We start from the raw sequence: 16,563 nt of genomic DNA, 5'->3' as shown, positions 1-16,563 counted from the left end.
CAGCGCCTGGGATCTCCTAGGAGCCCTCCGCGTGTCTTGACCTAGTGTCTCTTAGTGCGGGCTGCAGGGGAAATTCGGGGGATCGGCTGGTAATGCATGTAGCATCTTGTGCCTCCCCCTGGACAGGGGAGATAATTAGAGGAGTTCCCCCCTGAGATGCAACACCTATGAAACCTGGCAGCTTCATGGAGGGTGGCCCCATACCTCCCCCTCACACTCGGGCGTGTTCCGGATTTCTGAGTGTGGGGAGGTTCCTTATTCAGTCTACAGTGCCTGGGATCTCCTAGGAGCCCTTCACGTTTCTTCCTCGAGTGTCTCCTACTGCGGGCTTCCGGGGAATGGAGGGTTTTCGGCTGTAAATGCAGGTAGCATCTAGTATCTCCATCTGGACATGGGAGGAAATTAGCGGAATTCCCCCTGCCAGGCAACAACTGTGACACCAGGCAGCTGCGTGGTGTGTGGCCCCAAACTTCCCTCAGACACTCGGCTGTGTTCTGGGATTTTGAGTGTGGCGAGGTTCCGTTTTCTGTCTGCAGTGCCTGGGATCTCCTAGGAGCCCTCGGCGTGTCTTCCCCTAGTGTCTCTTAATGCGGGATGCCTGGGAAAGGCGGTGGTTGGTCTGGAAAATCAGGTAGCTTCTAGTGCCTCCCCCTGGAATGGGGAGGTAATTAGCAGACTTCCCCCTGCCAGGCAACACCTGTGACACCAGGCAGCTGCGTGGTGGGCGCCCCAAACCTCCCCCACACAATCGGCCGTGTTTCGCTATTCTGAGTGTGTGGAGGTTCCGTCTTCTGTCTGCAGCGCCTGGGATCTCCTAGGAGCCCTCCACGTGTATTCCTCGAGTGTCTAGTAGTGCGGGCTGCCGGGGAAATGCAGGGGTTAGGCTGGAAATGCAGGTAGCATCTAGTGCCTCCCCCTGGACATGGGAGGTAATTAGCGGACTTCCCCCTGCCAGGCAACAACTGTGACACCAGGCAGCTGCGTGGAGGGCGGCCCCAAACCTCCCCCACACAATCGGCCGTGTTTCGCTATTCTGAGTTTGGGGAGGTTCCGTCTTCTGTCTGCAGCGCCTGGGATCTCCTAGGAGCCCTCCACGTGTATTCCTCGAGTGTCTAGTAGTGCGGGCTGCCGCGGAAATGCAGGGGTTAGGCTGGAAATGCAGGTAGCATCTAGTGCCTCCCCCTGGACATGGGAGGTAATTAGCGTAATTCCCCCTGCCATGCAACACCTGTGACACCAGACAGTTTCCTGGAGGGCGGCCCCAAACCTCCCCCACACACTCGTACGTGATCCGGAAATCTGAGTGTGGGGAAGTTCCGTCTTCTGACTGCAGTGCTGGGGATCACCTAGGAGCCATCCTCGTGTCTTCCCCTAGTGTCTCATATTGCGGGCTGCAAGGGAAATGAGGGGGTTGGGCTGGAAATGCAGGTAGCATCTAGTGCCTCCCCCTGGACAGGGGAGATATTTAGAGGAGTTCCCCCTGAGATGCAACACCTATGAAACCTGGCAGCTGCATGGAGGGCGGCCCCATACCTCCCACTCACACTCGGGCGTGTTCCGGATTTCTGAGTTTGGGGAGGTTCCGTATTCAGTCTACAGTGCCTGGGATCTCCTACGAGCCCTTCACGTTTCTTCCTCGAGTGTCTCCTAGTGCGGGCTTCCGGGGAATGGCGGGGTTTCGGCAGTAAATGCAGGTAGCATCTAGTATCTCCCCCTGGACAGGTGAGGTAATTAGCGGACTTCGCCCTAACAGGCAACACCTGTGACACCTGGCAGATGCGTGGAGATCGCCCCTAAACCTCACCCACTCACTCGTACGTGATCCGGAATTCTGAGAGTGGGGAGTTTCCGTCTTCTGTCTGCAGCGCCTGGGATCACGTAGGAACCAACCACGTGTTTTCAACGAGTGTCTAATACTGCGGGCTGCCGGGGAAATGCGGGGGTTAGGCTGGAAACGCAGGTAGCATCTAGTGTCTCCCCCTGGACAGGGGAGGTAATTAGCGGAATTCCCCCTGCCAGGCAACAACTGTGACACCTGACAGCTGCGTGGAAAGTGGCCCCAAACCTACCCCACACACACGGCCGTGATCCGGAATTGTGAGTTTCGGGAGGTTCCGGCTTTGGTCTGCAGCGCCTGGGATCTCCTAGGACCCATCCACGTGTATTCCCCGAGTGTCTCCTATTGCGGGCTTCAATGGAATGTCGGGGGTTGTTTTGGAAATGCAGGTAGCATCTAGTGCCTCCTCCTGGACAGGGGAGGAAATAAGCGGACTTCCCCCTGACAGGAAAAACCTGTGACACCAGTCAGCTGCGTGGAGGGTGTCCCCAAATCTCCCCCACACACTCGGCCGTGTTCCGGGATTCTGAGTTTGGGGAGGTTCCATTTTCTATCTGCAGTGCCTGGGATAACCGAGGAGCATTCGGCGAGTCTTCCCGTAGTGTCCCTTAGTGCGAGATGCCAGGGAAATGCGGGGGTTGGGCTGGAAATTCAGGTAGCTTCTAGTTCCTCCCCCTGGAGAGGGGAGGTAATTAGCGGAATTCCCCCTGCCAGGAAACACCTGTGACACCAGGCAGCTTCGTCGAGGGCGGCCCCAAACCTCTCCCACTCACTCTTACGTTATCCGGAATTCTGAGTTTGGGTAGTTTCCCTCTTCTGTCTGCAGCGCCTGGGATCTCCTAGGATCCCTCCGCATGTCTTCCCCGATTGTCTCCTACAGCAAGCTGCCAGGGAAACGGGGGTTGGGCTGGAAATGCAGGTAGCATCTGCTGCGTCCTTCTGGATTGGGGAGGTAATTAGCGGACTTCCCCCTGCCAGGCAACACCAGTGACACCATGCATATGTGTGGAGGTCAGCCCCAAACCTCCCCCACACACTCGGCCGTGTTCCGGGATTCTGAGATTGGGGATGTTCCGTCTTCTGTCTGCAGCGCCTGGGATCACGTAGGAACCAACCGCGTGTTTTCAACGAGTGTCTAACACTGCGGGCTGCAGGGGAAATGCGGGGGTTAGGCTGGAAATGCAGGTAGCATCTAGTGCCTCCCCCTGGACAGGGGAGTTAATTAGCGGACTTCCCCCTGCCAGGCAACACCTGTGACATCAGGCAGCTGCGTGGAGGGCGGCCCTCAACCTCCCCCACTCACTCGTACTTGATCCGGAATTCTGAGTGTGGGTAGGTTCCCTCTTCGATCTGCAGCGCCTCTTATCTCCTAGGAGCCTTCCGCTTGACTTCATCGAGTGTCTCCTAGTGCGGGATGCCGGGGAAAGGCGGGGGTTGGGCTGGAAATGCAGGTAGCATCTAGTGCCTCCACTTGGACAGGAGAAAATTAGCGGAATTCCCCCTGCAAGGCAACACCTGTGACACCAGGCAGCTACGTGGAGTGCGGCCTCAAACATCCCCCACTCACTAGGGCGTGTTCCGGAATTCTGAGTGTGGGGAGGTTCCGTCTTCTGTCTGCAGTGCCTGTTATCACCTAGGAGCCCTCCGCGTGTCTTCCCCTATTGTCTCTTTGTGCGGGATGCCAGGGAAAGGCGGGGGTTGGGCTGGAAATGCAGGTAGCATCTAGTGACTCCCCCTGGACAGGGGAGTTAATTAGCGGACTTCCCCCTACCAGGCAACACCTGTGACACCAAGCAGCTGCGTGGAGTTTGGCCCTAAACCTCCCCGACATACTCGACCGTGTTCCGGAATTCTGTATGTGGGGATGTTCCGTCTTCTGTCTGCAGCTCCTGTTAACTCCTGGAGCCCTCCGCCTCTCTTCCCCGAGTGTCCCCTTGTATGGGCTGACGGCGAAATGCCGGGGTTGTGCTGGAAATTCAGGTAGCATCTAGTGCCTCCCCCTGGAAAGGGGAGGTAAATAGCGGACTTCCCCCTGCCAGGCAACACCTCTGACACCAGGCAGCTTCGTAGAGGACAGCCCCAAACCTCCCCCACACACTCGGCCGTGATCCGATATTCTGAGTCTGGGGAGGTTCCGTCTTATGTCTGCAGCGCCTGGGATCTCCTAGCAGCCTTCCGCGTGTCTTCAACTAGTGTCTAATTGTGCGGGATGCCGGGGAAAGGCGGGGGTTGGGTTGGAAAAGCAGGTAGCATCTAGTGCATGACCCGGACAGGGGAGGAAATTAGCGGACTTCCCCCTGCCAGGCAACACCTGTGACACCTGGCAACTGAATGGAAGTCTGCCCCAAACATCCCTCACACGCTCGGCCGTGTTCCGGAATTCTGAGAGTGGGGAGTATGCGTCTTCAGCCTGCAGCGCCTGGTATCTACTAGCAGCCTTCCGCGTGTCTTCAACTAGTGTCTAATTGTGCGGGATGCCGGGGAAAGGCGGGGGTTGGGTTGGAAAAGCAGGTAGCATCTAGTGCATGCCCCCGGACAGGGGAGGAAATTAGCGGACTTCCCCTTGCCAGGCAACACCTGTGACACCAGGCAGCTGCGTGGAGGTCAGCCCCAAACCTCCCCCACACTCTCGGTCGTGTTCCGGAATTCTGAGTGTGGGGAGGTTCTTTCGTCTGTTTGCAGCGCCTGGGATCTCCTAGGAGCCCTCCACGTGTCTTCCCCGACTGTCTCCGCGTGCGCGCTTCCAGGGAAATGCGGGGATGTGCTGGACATGCAGGTAGCATGTAGTGCCTCCCCCTTGACAGGGGAGGTAATTTGCGGATTCCCCCTGCCAGGCAACACCTGTGACACCTGGCAACTGCATGGAAGTCTGCCCCAAACATCCCTCACACACTCGGCCGTGTTCCGGAATTCTGAGAGTTGGGAGTATGCGTCTTCAGCCTGCAGCGCCTTGGATCTCCTAGGAGAACTCCGCGTGTCTTCCCCGAGTGTCTCATATTGAGGGCTTACGGCGAAAGGCAGGGGTAGGCCTGAAAATGCAGTTAGCATCTAGTGCCTCCCCCTGGACAGGGGATGTAATTAGCTGACTTCCCCCTGCCAGGCAACACCTGTGACACCAGGCAGCTACGTGGAGTTCGGACCCATACCTCCCCCACACACTCGGTCGTATTCCGGAATTCTGAGTGTGGGGAGGTTCCTTCGTCTGTTTGCAGCGCCTGGGATCTCCTAGGAGCCCTCCACGTGTCTTCCCCGAGTGTCTCCGAGTGCGGGCTTCAATGGAAAGCGGGGCATGGGTTGGGAATTCAGGTAGCATCTAGTGCATCCTCCTGGACAAGGGAGGTAATTAGCGGAATTCCCCCTGCCTTGCAACACCTGTGACACCAGGCAGCTGCGTGGGGGTCTGCCCCAAACCTCCCCCACACACTCGGCCGTGTTCCAGAATTCTGAGTGTTTGAAGGATCCGTCTTCTGTCTGCAGTGTCTGGGATCTCCTAGGAGCCATCCACGTGTATTCCCCGAGTGTATCATAGTGCGAGCTGCCGGGGAAGTGCGGGAGTTGTGCTGGAAATGCAGGAAGAATCTAGTGATTCCCCTTGGACAGAGGATATATTTAGCGGAATTCTACCTGCCAGGCAACAGCTGTGACACCTGGCAGCTGCGTGAAGGGAGGTCCCATACCTCCCCCACACACTGGGCCGTGTTCCGGAATTCTGACTGTGGGGAGGTTTCGTCTTCTGTCTGCAGCGCCTGAGAACTCCTAGGAGCCGTCCGCGTTTCTTTCCTGAGTGTCTCCTAGTGCGGGCTGCCGGGGAAATGCGGGGGTTTGCCTGGAAATGCAGGTAGCATCTAGTGCCTCCCCCTGGACATGGGAGGTAATTAGCTGAATTCTCCCTGCCAGGCAACACCTGTGACACCAGGCAGCTGCGTGGATTGCGGCCCCAAACCTCCCCCACACACTCAGCCATGATCCGGAATTCTGAGACTGGGGAGGTTCCGTCTTCTGTCTGCAGCGCCTGGGATCTACTAGGAGCCCTTCGCGTGTATTCCCCGAGTGTCTCATATTGCGTGCTTACGGCGAAAGGCAGGGGTAGGCCTGGAAATGCAGGTACCATCTAGTGCCTCTCCCTGGACAGGGGAGGTAGTTAGCGGACTTCCCCCTGCCAGGCAACACCTGTGACACCAGGCAGCTGCGTGGAGTGCGGCCCGAATCCTCCCCCACACACTCGGCCATTATCCAGATTTCTGAGTGTGGGGAGGTTACGTCATCTGTCTGCAGCGCCTATGATCCCCTAGGAGCCCTCCGCGTGTCTTTCCCTAGTATCTCTTAGTGCGGGATGCCGGGGAAACGCGGGGGTTTGGCTGGAAATGCAGGTAGTATCTAGTGCCTCCCCCTGGACTGGGGAGGTTATTAGCGTACTTCCCCCTTTCATGCAACACCTGTGACCACTGGCAGCTGCGTGGAGGTTGGCCCCAAACTTCCCCACACTATCGGATATATTCCGGAATTCTGAGTGTGGGGAGGTTCCGTCTTCAGTCTGCAGCGCCTGGGATCTTCTAGGAGCCCGCCGCGTGTCTTCCCCTAGTGTCTCTTAGTGCGGGATGCCGGGGAAATGCGGGGGTTGGGCTGGAAATGCAGGTAGCATCAAGTGCCTCCCCCTGGACAGGGGAGGTAATTAGCGGAATTCACCCTGCCAGGCAACACCTGTGAGACCAGGCAGCTTCGTGGAGGGTGGCCGTAAACCTCCCCGACATCCTCGGCCGTGTTCCGGAATTCTGAGTGTGGTGATGTTCCGTCTTCTGTCTGCAGTGCCTGGGAACTCCTGGGACCCTCCGACTCTCTTCCCCGAGTTTATCCTAGTGCGGGCTGCCAGGGAAAGTCCCGGTTTGTGCTGGAAATTCAGGTAGCATCTAGTGCCTCCCCCCGACAGGGGAGATAATTAGAGGAATTCCCCCTGCCATGAAACACCTGTGACACCAGGCAGCTACGTGGAGTGCGGCCTCAAACATCCCCCACTCACTAGGCCGTGTTCCGGAATTCTGAGTGTGGGGAGGTTCCGTCTTCTGTCTGCAGCACCTGGGATCTACTAGGAGCCCTCCGCGTGTCTTCCCCGAGTGTTTCCTAGTGCGGGCTTTCGGGGAAAAGTGGGGGTTTGTCTGGAAATTCAGGTAGCACCTAGTGCCTCCAGCTGAACAGGGGACGTAATTACTGGACTTCCCCCCTGCCAAGCAACACCTATAACACCAGGCAGCTTCGTGGAGGGCGGCCCCAAACCTCCCCCACACACTCGGCCGTGTTCTGGTATTATGAGTGTGGGGAGGTTCCGTCTTCTGTCTGCAGCGCCTGTTATCACCTAGGAGCCCTCCGCGTGTCTTCCCCTATTTTCTCTTTGTGCGGGATGCCAGGGAAAGGCGGGGGTTGGGCTGGAAATGCAGGTAGCATCTAGTGACTCCCCCTTGACAGGGGAGTTAATTAGCGGACTTCCCCCTACCAGGCAACACCTGTGACACCAAGCAGCTGCGTGGAGTTTGGCCCTAAACCTCCCCGACATACTCGACCGTGTTCCGGAATTCTGTATGTGGGGATGTTCCGTCTTCTGTCTGCAGCTCCTGTTAACTCCTGGAGCCCTCCGCCTCTCTTCCCCGAGTGTCCCCTTGTATGGGCTGACGGCGAAATGCCGGGGTTGTGCTGGAAATTCAGGTAGCATCTAGTGCCTCCCCCTGGAAAGGGGAGGTAATTAGCGGACTTCCCCCTGCCAGGCAACACCTCTGACACCAGGCAGCTTCGTAGAGGACAGCCCCAAACCTCCCCCACACACTCGGCCGTGATCCGGAATTCTGAGTCTGGGGAGGTTCCGTCTTATGTCTGCAGCGCCTGGGATCTCCTAGCAGCCTTCCACGTGTCTTCAACTAGTGTCTAATTGTGCGGGATGCCGGGGAAAGGCGGGGGTTGGTTTGGAATAGCAGGTAGCATCTAGTGCATGCCCCCGGACAGGGGAGGAAATTAGCGGACTTCCCCCTGCCAGGCAAAACCTGTGACACCTGGCAACTGAATGGAAGTCTGCCCCAAACATCCCTCACACGCTCGGCCTTGTTCCGGAATTCTGAGAGTGGGGAGTATGCGTCTTCAGCCTGCAGCGCCTGGGATCTCGTAGGAGAACTCCGCGTGTCTTCCCCGAGTGTCTCATATTGAGGGCTTACGTCGAAAAGCAGGGGAAGGCCTGGAAATGCAGTTAGCATCTAGTGCCTCCCCCTGGACAGGGGATGTAATTAGCTGACTTCCCCCTGCCAGGCAACACCTGTGACACCAGGCAGCTGCGTGGAGGTCGGCCCAAAACCTCCCCCACACACACGGTCGTGTTCCGGAATTCTGAGTGTGGGGAGGTTCCTTCGTCTGTTTGCAGCGCCTTGGATCTCCTAGGAGCCCTCCACGTGTCTTCCCCGAGTGTCTCCAAGTGCGGGCTTCCAGGGAAATGCGGGGATGGGCTGGACATTCAGGTAGAATGTAGTGCCTCTCCCTTGACAGGGCAGGTAATTTGCGGATTCCCCCTGCCAGGCAACACCTGTGACACCTGGCAACTGCATGGAAGTCTGCCCCAAACATCCCTCACACACTCGGCCTTGTTCCGGTATTCTGACAGTGCGGAGGTTGCGTCTTTTGTCGGCAGCGCCTGAGATCCCTTACGAACTGTCCGCCTGTCTTCCCCGAGTGTATCCTAGTGCGGGCTGCCAGGGTAATGCGGGGGTTGGGCTGGAAATGCAGGTAGAATCTAGTGACTCCCACTGGACAGGGGAGGTAATTAGCGGAATTCCCCCTTTCAGGCAACACCTGTGACCCCTGGCAGCTGCGTGGAGGTTGGCCCAAACTTCCCCACACTATCGGATGTGTTCCGGAATTCTGAGTGTGGGGAGGATCCGTCTTCAGTCTGCAGCGCCTGGGATCTTCTAGGAGCCCGCCGCGTGTCTTCCCCTAGTGTCTCTTAGTGCGGGATTCCTGGGAAATGCGGGGGTTGGGCTGGAAATGCAGGTAGCATCAAGTGCCTCCCCCTGGACAGGGGAGGTAATTAGCGGAATTCACCCTGCCAGGCAACACCTGTGAGACCAGGCAGCTTCGTGGAGGGTGGCCGTAAACCTCCCCGACATCCTCGGCCGTGTTCCGGAATTCTGAGTGTGGGGATGTTCCATCTTTTGTCTGCAGTGCCTGGGAACTCCTGGGACCCTCCGACTCTCTTCCCCGAGTTTATCCTAGTGCGGGCTGCCAGGGAAAGTCCCGGTTTGTGCTGGAAATTCAGGTAGCATCTAGTGCCTCCCCCTGGACATGGGAGGTAATTAGCTGACTTTCCCCTGCCATGCATCACCTGTGACACCAGGCAGCTGAGTGGTGGGCGGTCCCAATCCTCCCCCACACTCTCGGCCCTGTTCCGGAATTCTGAGTGTGGGGATGTACCGTCTTCTGTCTGCAGGTCCTGTTAACTCCTGGAGCCATCCGCCTCTCTTCCCCGAGTGTCCCCCTTTTATGGGCTGACGGCGTAATGCCGGGGTTGTGCTGGAAATTCAGGTAGCATCTAGTGCCTCCCCCTGGAAAGGGGAAATAGTTAGCGGACTTCCCCCTGCCAGGCAACACCTCTGACACCAGGCAGCTGCGTAGAGGGTGGCCCCAAACCTCCCCCACACACGCGGCCATTATCCAGATTTCTGAGTGTGGGGAAGTTCCGTCTTCTGTCTGCAGCGCCTATGATCTCCTAGGAGCCTTCCGCGTGTCTTCTCGGAGTGTCTCCTAGAGCGGGCTGCCGGGGAAACGTGGGGGTTTGACTGGAAATTCAGGTAGCATCTAGTGCCTCCCCTTGGACATGGGAGGTAATTAGCTGACTTCCCCCTGCCATGCAACACCTGTGACACCAGGCAGCTGAGTGGAGGGCGGTTCCAATCCTCCCACACACTCTCGGCCCTGTTCCGGAATTCTGAGTGTTGGGAGGTTCCGTCTTCTGTCTGCAGCGCCTGGAATCTCAAAAGAGCCCTCCGCGTGTCTTCCCCGAGTGTCTCCTAGTGCGGGTTTCAATTGAAATGCGAGGGTTGAGATGCAAGCTTGTAGCATCTAGTGCTTTCCCTGGACAGGGGAGGTAATTAGCGGATTTCTCCCTGCTAGGCAACACCTGTGACAACAGGCAACTGCGTGGAGGGTGGCTCCATACCTCCCCGCCACACTCGGCCATGTTCCGGGATTCTGACTGTGCGGAGGTTCCGTCTTCTATCTGCAGCGCCTGAGATCTCCTAGGAGCTGTCCGCCTGTCTTCCCCGAGTGTCTCCTAGTGCAGGCTGCCAGGGAAATGCGGGGGTTGGCCTGGAAATGCAGGTAGAAACTAGTGCCTCCCCCCTGGACAGGGGAGGTATTTAGCGGAATTCCCCCTGCCAGGCAACACCTGTTACACCTGGCAGTTGCATGGAAGTCTGCCCCAAACCTCCCTCACACACTCGGCCGTGTTGCGGAATTCTGAGTTTGGGGAGTTTGCGTCTTCAGTCTGCAGCGCCTGGGAACTCCCAGGAGCCCTCCGCGTGTATTCCCCAAGTGTCCCATATTGCGGGCTTACGGCGAAAGGCAGGGGTAGGCCTGGAAATGCAGGTACCATCTAGTGCCTCTCCCTGGACAGGGGAGGTAATTTGCGGACTTCCCCCTGCAAGGCAAAACCTGTGACACCAGGCAGCTGGGTGGAGGGCTGCCAAAACCTCCCCACACAGTCGGCCGTGTTCCGGAATTCTGAGTTTTGGGAGGTTCCGTCTTCTGTCTGCAGTGTCTGGGATATAGTAGGAGCCATTCACGTGTCTTCTCCGAGTGTATCCTAGTGCGGGCTGCCGGGGAAATGAGGGAGTTGTGCTGGAAATGCAGGAAGAATCTAGTGACTCCCCTTGGACAGAGGAGATAATTAGCGGACTTCTCCCTGACAGGCAACACCTGTGACACCTGGCAGCTGCGTGCAGGGAGGCAACAAAACTCTCCCTCACACTCGGCCGTATTCCGGAATTCTGACTGAGGGGAGGTTTCGTCTTCTGTCTGCAGCGCCTGAGATCTCTTAGGAGCTGTCCGCGTTTCTTTCCTGATTGTCTCCGAGTGCGGCTGCCGGGGAAATGAGGGGGTTGGGCTGGAAATTCAGGTAGCATCTAGTGCCTCCACCTGGACAAGGGAGGTAATTAGCGGACTTCCCCCTGCCAGGCAACACCTGTGACACCAGGCAGCTGCGTGGAATGCGGCCCCAATCCTCCCCCACACACTCGGCCATGATCCGGAATTCTGAGTGTGGGGAGGTTCCGTCTTCTGTCTGCAGCGCCTGGGATCTCCTAGGAGCATTCCGCGTGTCTTCCCCGAGTTTCTCCTAGTGCGGGCTTCAATGGAATGCGGGGTTTGGGCTGATATTGCAGACAGCATCTAGTGTCTCCCCCTGGACAGGGGAGGTAATTAGCGGTCTTCCCCCTGCCAGGAAACACCTGTGACACCAAGCAGCTGCGTGGAGGGCGGCCCCAAACCTCCCCGACTCACTCGGCCGTGTTCCGGAATTCTGAGAGTGGGGAGGTTCCGTCTTCTGTTTGTAGGCCCTGGGATCTCCTAGAGTCAACCGCGTGTCTTCCCCGAGTGTCTCCTAGTGCAGGCTGCCGAGGAAAGGCGGGGGTTGGGCTGGAAATGCTGGTAGCATCAGGTGCGTCACCCTGGACAGGGGAGGTAATTAGCGGACCTCCCCCTGCCAGGAAACAACTTTGACACCAGGCAGCTGCGTGAAGTGCGGCCCAAAACTCCCCCACACATTATGCGTGTTGCTGTATTCTGAGTGTGGGGAAGTTCCGTCTTCGGTCTGCAGCTCCTGGGATCTCCTAGGAGCCCTCCGCCTGTCTTCCCCGAATGTCTCCTAGTGCGGGCATCCGGGCAAAGTCGGGGGTTGGGCTGGAAATGCTGGTAGCATCAGGTGCGTCACCCTGGACAGGGAGGTAATTAGCGTACTTCCCCCAGCCAGACAACAAATGTGACATCAGCAGCTACGTGGAGGGCGACCCCAAATCTACCACACACACTCGGGCGTGTTCTGCAATTCTGACTGTGGGGAGGTTCCGTCTTCGGTCTGCAGCGTCTGGGATCTCCTAGGAGCCCTCCGCTTGTCTTCCCCGAGTGTCTCGGATTGCGGACAGCCGGGGAAAGGCGGGGGTTTTGCTGGAAATGCAGGTAGCATCTAGTGCCGCCCCCTATACAGGGGAGGTAATTAGTGGAATACCCCTTCCAGGCAACAACTGTGACACCAGGCAGCTGCGTGGAGGGCTGCCCTAAACCTCCCCCAATCACTCGTCCGTGTTCCGGAATTCTGAGTGTGGGGAGGTTCCGTCTTCGGTCTGCAGCGCCTGGGATCTCCTAGGGTCATCCGCGTGTCTTCCTCGAGTGTCTCTTAGTGCGGGCAGCCGGGGAAAGGCGGGGGTTGTGCTGGAAATGCAGGTATCATCTGGTGCGTCCCCCTGGACAGGGGAGGTATTTAGCAGACTTCCCCCTGCCAGGCAACACCTGTGACACCAGGCAGCTGCGTGGAAGTTGGCTACAATCCTCCCCGACACACTCGGCTGTGTTCCGGAATTCTGAGTGTGGGGAGGTTCCTTCTTTTATCTGCAGTGCCTGGGATCTCCTAGTAGCCCTCCGCGTGTCTTCCCCGAGTGACTCCTAGTACGGCCTGCTGGGGAAATGCGGGGTTTAGCCTGGAAATGCAGGTAGCTTCTAGTGCCTCCCCCTGGAAACGGGAGGAAATTAGCGGACTTCCTCCTGCCAGGCAACACCTGTGATACCTGGCAATTCCGTGGAAAGTGGCCACAAACCTTCCTCCCACTCTCGGCCCTGTTCCGGAATTCTGAGTTTGGGGAGGTTGCGTCTTCTGTCTGCAGCACCTGGGATTCCCTAGGAGGCATCCGCGTGTCATGCCCGAGTGTTTCCTAGTGCGGACTGCAAGGGAAATGAGTGGGTTAGGCTGGAAATGCAGGTAGCATCTAGTGCCTCCCCCTGGACAGGGGAGGAATTAGCGGACTTCCCATTGCCAGGAATCACCTGTGACACCAGGCAGCTGCGTGGAGGGCGGCCCAAACCTCCCCCAATCACTCGGCCCTGTTCCGGAATTCTGAGTGTGGGGAGGTTCCGTCTTCTGTCTGCAGCGACTGGGATCTCCTAGGAGCCCTCCGCATGCCTTCCCCGAGTGTCTCCTAGTGCGGGCTTCAATGAAAAGGCGGGGTTTGGCTGGAAATGCAGGTAGCATCTTGTGTCTCCTCATATACAGGGGAGGTAATTAGCGGATTTCCCCCTGCAATGCAACACCTGTGACATCAGGCAGCTGCATGGAGGTTGGCTACAAACCTCCCCGACACACTCGGCTGTGTTCCGGAATTCTGAGTGTGGGGAGGGTCCTTCTTTTATCTGCAGCACCTGGGAACTCCTAGGAGCCCTCCGCGTGTCTTCCCTGAGTGTCTCCTAGTACGGCCTGCTGGGGAAATGCGGGGTTTGGCCTGGAAATGCAGGTTGCATCTAGTGCCTCCCTCTGGAAACGGGAGGTAATTAGCGGACTTCCTCCTGCCAGGCAACACCTGTGACACCTGGCAGCTCCGTGGAAGGTGGCCCCAAACATTCCTCCCACACTCGGCCCTTTTCCGGAATTCTGAGTTTGGGTAGGATGCGTCTTCAGTCTGCAGCGCCTTGGATCTCCTAGGAGCCTTCCGCGTGTCTTAACCGAGTTTCTCCTAGTGCGTGCTTCAATGGAAATGCGGGGGTTTGGCTGGAAATGCAGGTAGCATCTAGTGTCTCCTCATAGACAGGGGAGGTAATTAGCGGATTTCCCCCTGCAATGCAACACCTGTGATGGCAGGCAGCTTCGTGGAGGGCGGCCAAACCCTCCCTCACACACTCGGCCGTGTTCCTGAATTTTGAGTGTGGGGAGGTTCCGTCTTCTCTCTGCAGCGCCTGGGATCTCCTAGGAGCCCTCTGCGTGTCTTCCCCGAGTTTCTCCTAGTGCGGGCTTCTATGGAAAGGCGGGGTTTTGGCTGGAAATGCAGATAGCATCTAGTGCCTCCCCCTGGACAGGGGAGGTAATTAGCGGACTTCCCCCTGCCAGGCAACACCTCTGACACCAGACAGCTGCGTAGAGGGCGGCCCCAAACCTCCCCCACACACTCGGCCATTATGCAGATTTCTGAGTTTGGGAGGTTCCGTCTTCTGTCTGCAGCGCCTATGATCTCCTAGGAGTCTTCCGCGTGTCTTCCCTGAGTGTCTCCTAGTGCGGGCTGCCGGGGAATCGCGGGGGTTAGACTGGAAATGCAGGTAGCATCTAGTGCCTCCCCCTGGAAAGGGGAGGTAATTAGCTGACTTATCCCTGCCATGCAACACCTGTGACACCAGGCAGCTGCGTGGAGTGCGGCCTCAAACATCCCCCACTCACTAGGGAGTGTTCCGGAATTCTGAGTGTGGGGAGGTTCCGTCTTCTGTCTGCAGCGCCTGGGATCTACTAGGAGCCCTCCGCGTGTCTTCTCCGAGTGTTTCCTAGTAGGGCTGCCGGGGGAAATGTGGGGGTTTGGCTGGAAATTTAAGTAGCACCTAGTGCCTTCAGCTGAACAGGGGACGTAATTAGCGGACTTCCCCCTGCCAAGCAACACCTATAACACCAGGCAGCTTCGTGCAGTTTGGCCCTAAACCTCCCTGACATACACGACCGTGTTCCGGAATTCTGTGTGTGGGGATGTTCGGTCTTCTGTCTGCAGTTCCTGTTAACACCTGGAGCCTTCCGCCTCTCTTCCCCGAGTGTCCCCTTGTATGGGCTGACGGCGAAATGCCGGGGTTGTGCTGGAAATTCAGGTAGCATCTAGTGCTTCCCCTGGAATGGGGAGGTAATTAGCGGACTTCCCCCTGCCAGGCAACACCTCTGACACCAGGCAGCTGCGTAGAAAGCGGCCCCAAACCTCCCCCACACACTAGGCCATTATCCAGATTTCTGAGTTTGGGGAGGTTCCGTCTTCTGTCTGCAGCGCCTATGATCTCCTAGGAGCCTTCCGCGTGTCTTCCCCGAGTGTCTCCTAATGCGGGCTGCCGGGGGAAACGCGGGGGTTAGACTGGAAATGCAGGTAGCATCTAGTGCCTCCCCCTGGACAGGGGAGGAAATTAGCTGACTTACCCCTGCCATGCAACACCTGTGACACCAAGCAGATGCGTGGAGGGTGGTCCCAAACCTCCCCCAAATTCTCGGCCCTGTTCCGGAATTCTGAATGTTGGGAGGTTCTGTCTTCTGTCTGCAGCAACTGGGATCTACTAGTAGCCCTCCTTGTGTCTTCCCCTATTGTCTCTTTGTACTGGATGCAAGGGAAAGGCGGGGGTTGGGCTGGTAATGCAGGTAGCATCTAGTGACTCCCCCTGGAAATGGGAGGTAATTAGCGGACTTCCCCCTGCCTGGCAAACATGTGACACCAGGCAGCTGCGTGTGTGTTGGCCCTAAACCTCCCCGATATACTCGGCCGTGTTCCGCAATTGTGACTGTGGGGAGGTTCCGTCGTCTGTCTGCAGCGCCTGGGATCTCCTAGGAGCCCTCCCGTTGTCTTGTCCGAGTGTCTCCTAGTGCGGTCTGCCAGGGAATTCAGGGGTTGGGATGGAAATGCAGATAGCATCAAGTGCCTCCCCCTGGACAGGGGAGGTAATTAGCGGACTTCCCCCTGCAAGGCAACACCTTTGAACCAGGCACCTGCTTGGAAGTCGGCCGAAAACCTCCCCAACACACTCATACGTGATCCGGAATTCTGAGGGTGGGGAAATTCCGTTTTCTGACTGCAGTTCCTGGGATCTCCTAGGAGCCCTCCACGTTTTTTTCCCCGACTGTCTCCTAGTGCGGGCATCTGGGGAATGGCGGGGGTTCGGCTGTAAATGCAGGTAGCATCTAGTGCTTTCCCCTGGACAGGGGAGGTAATTAGCGGAATTCCCCCTGCCAGACAACACCTGTGACAACAGGCAGCTGCGTGGAGGGCGGCCCCAAACCTCCCCCACACACGCAGCCGTGTTCCAGAATTCTGAGTGTGGGGAGGTTCCGTCTTCCATCTGCAGCGACTGGGATCTCCTAAGAGCCCTCCGCCTGTCTTCCCCGAGTGTCTACTAGTGCGTGCTGCCGGGGAAAAGCGGGGGTTAGGCTGGAAATGCAGGTAGCATCTAGTGCCTTCCCCTGGACAACGGAGGTAATTAGCGGAATTCCCCCTGCCAGACAACACCTGTGACACAGGCAGCTGCGTGGATGGCGGCCCCAAACCTCACCCACTCACTCGTACGTGATTCGGAATTCTGAGTGTCGGGAGTCTCCGTCTTCTGTCTGCAGCGTCTGGGTTCACGTAGGAACCATCCGCGTGTTTTCCCCGAGTGTCTAATAGTGCGGACTGCCGGGGAAATGCTGGGGTTAGGCTGGAAATGCAGGTAGGATCTAGTGCCTCCCCCTGGACAGGGGAGGTAATTAGCGGAATTCCCCCTGCCAGACAACACCTGTGACACAGGCAGCTGCGTGGATGGCGGCCCCAAACCTCCCCCAAACACTCGTACGTGATCCGGAATTCTGAGTGTGGGGAGTTTCCGTCTTCTGTCTGCAGGTACTGGGAACTTCTAGGAGCCCTCAACGTTTCTTCATCGAGTGTCTTTTAGTGTGGGCTTCCGGGGAGTGGCGGGGGTTTCGGCTGGAAATGCAGGTAGCATCTAGT

Source organism: Camelus ferus, chromosome 36 (genome assembly GCF_009834535.1).
Source record: "Camelus ferus isolate YT-003-E chromosome 36, BCGSAC_Cfer_1.0, whole genome shotgun sequence".
Taxonomy (NCBI): domain Eukaryota; kingdom Metazoa; phylum Chordata; class Mammalia; order Artiodactyla; family Camelidae; genus Camelus; species Camelus ferus.
The sequence above is the reverse complement of the archived record's forward strand: the minus strand, read 5'-3'. Positions refer to the sequence as shown.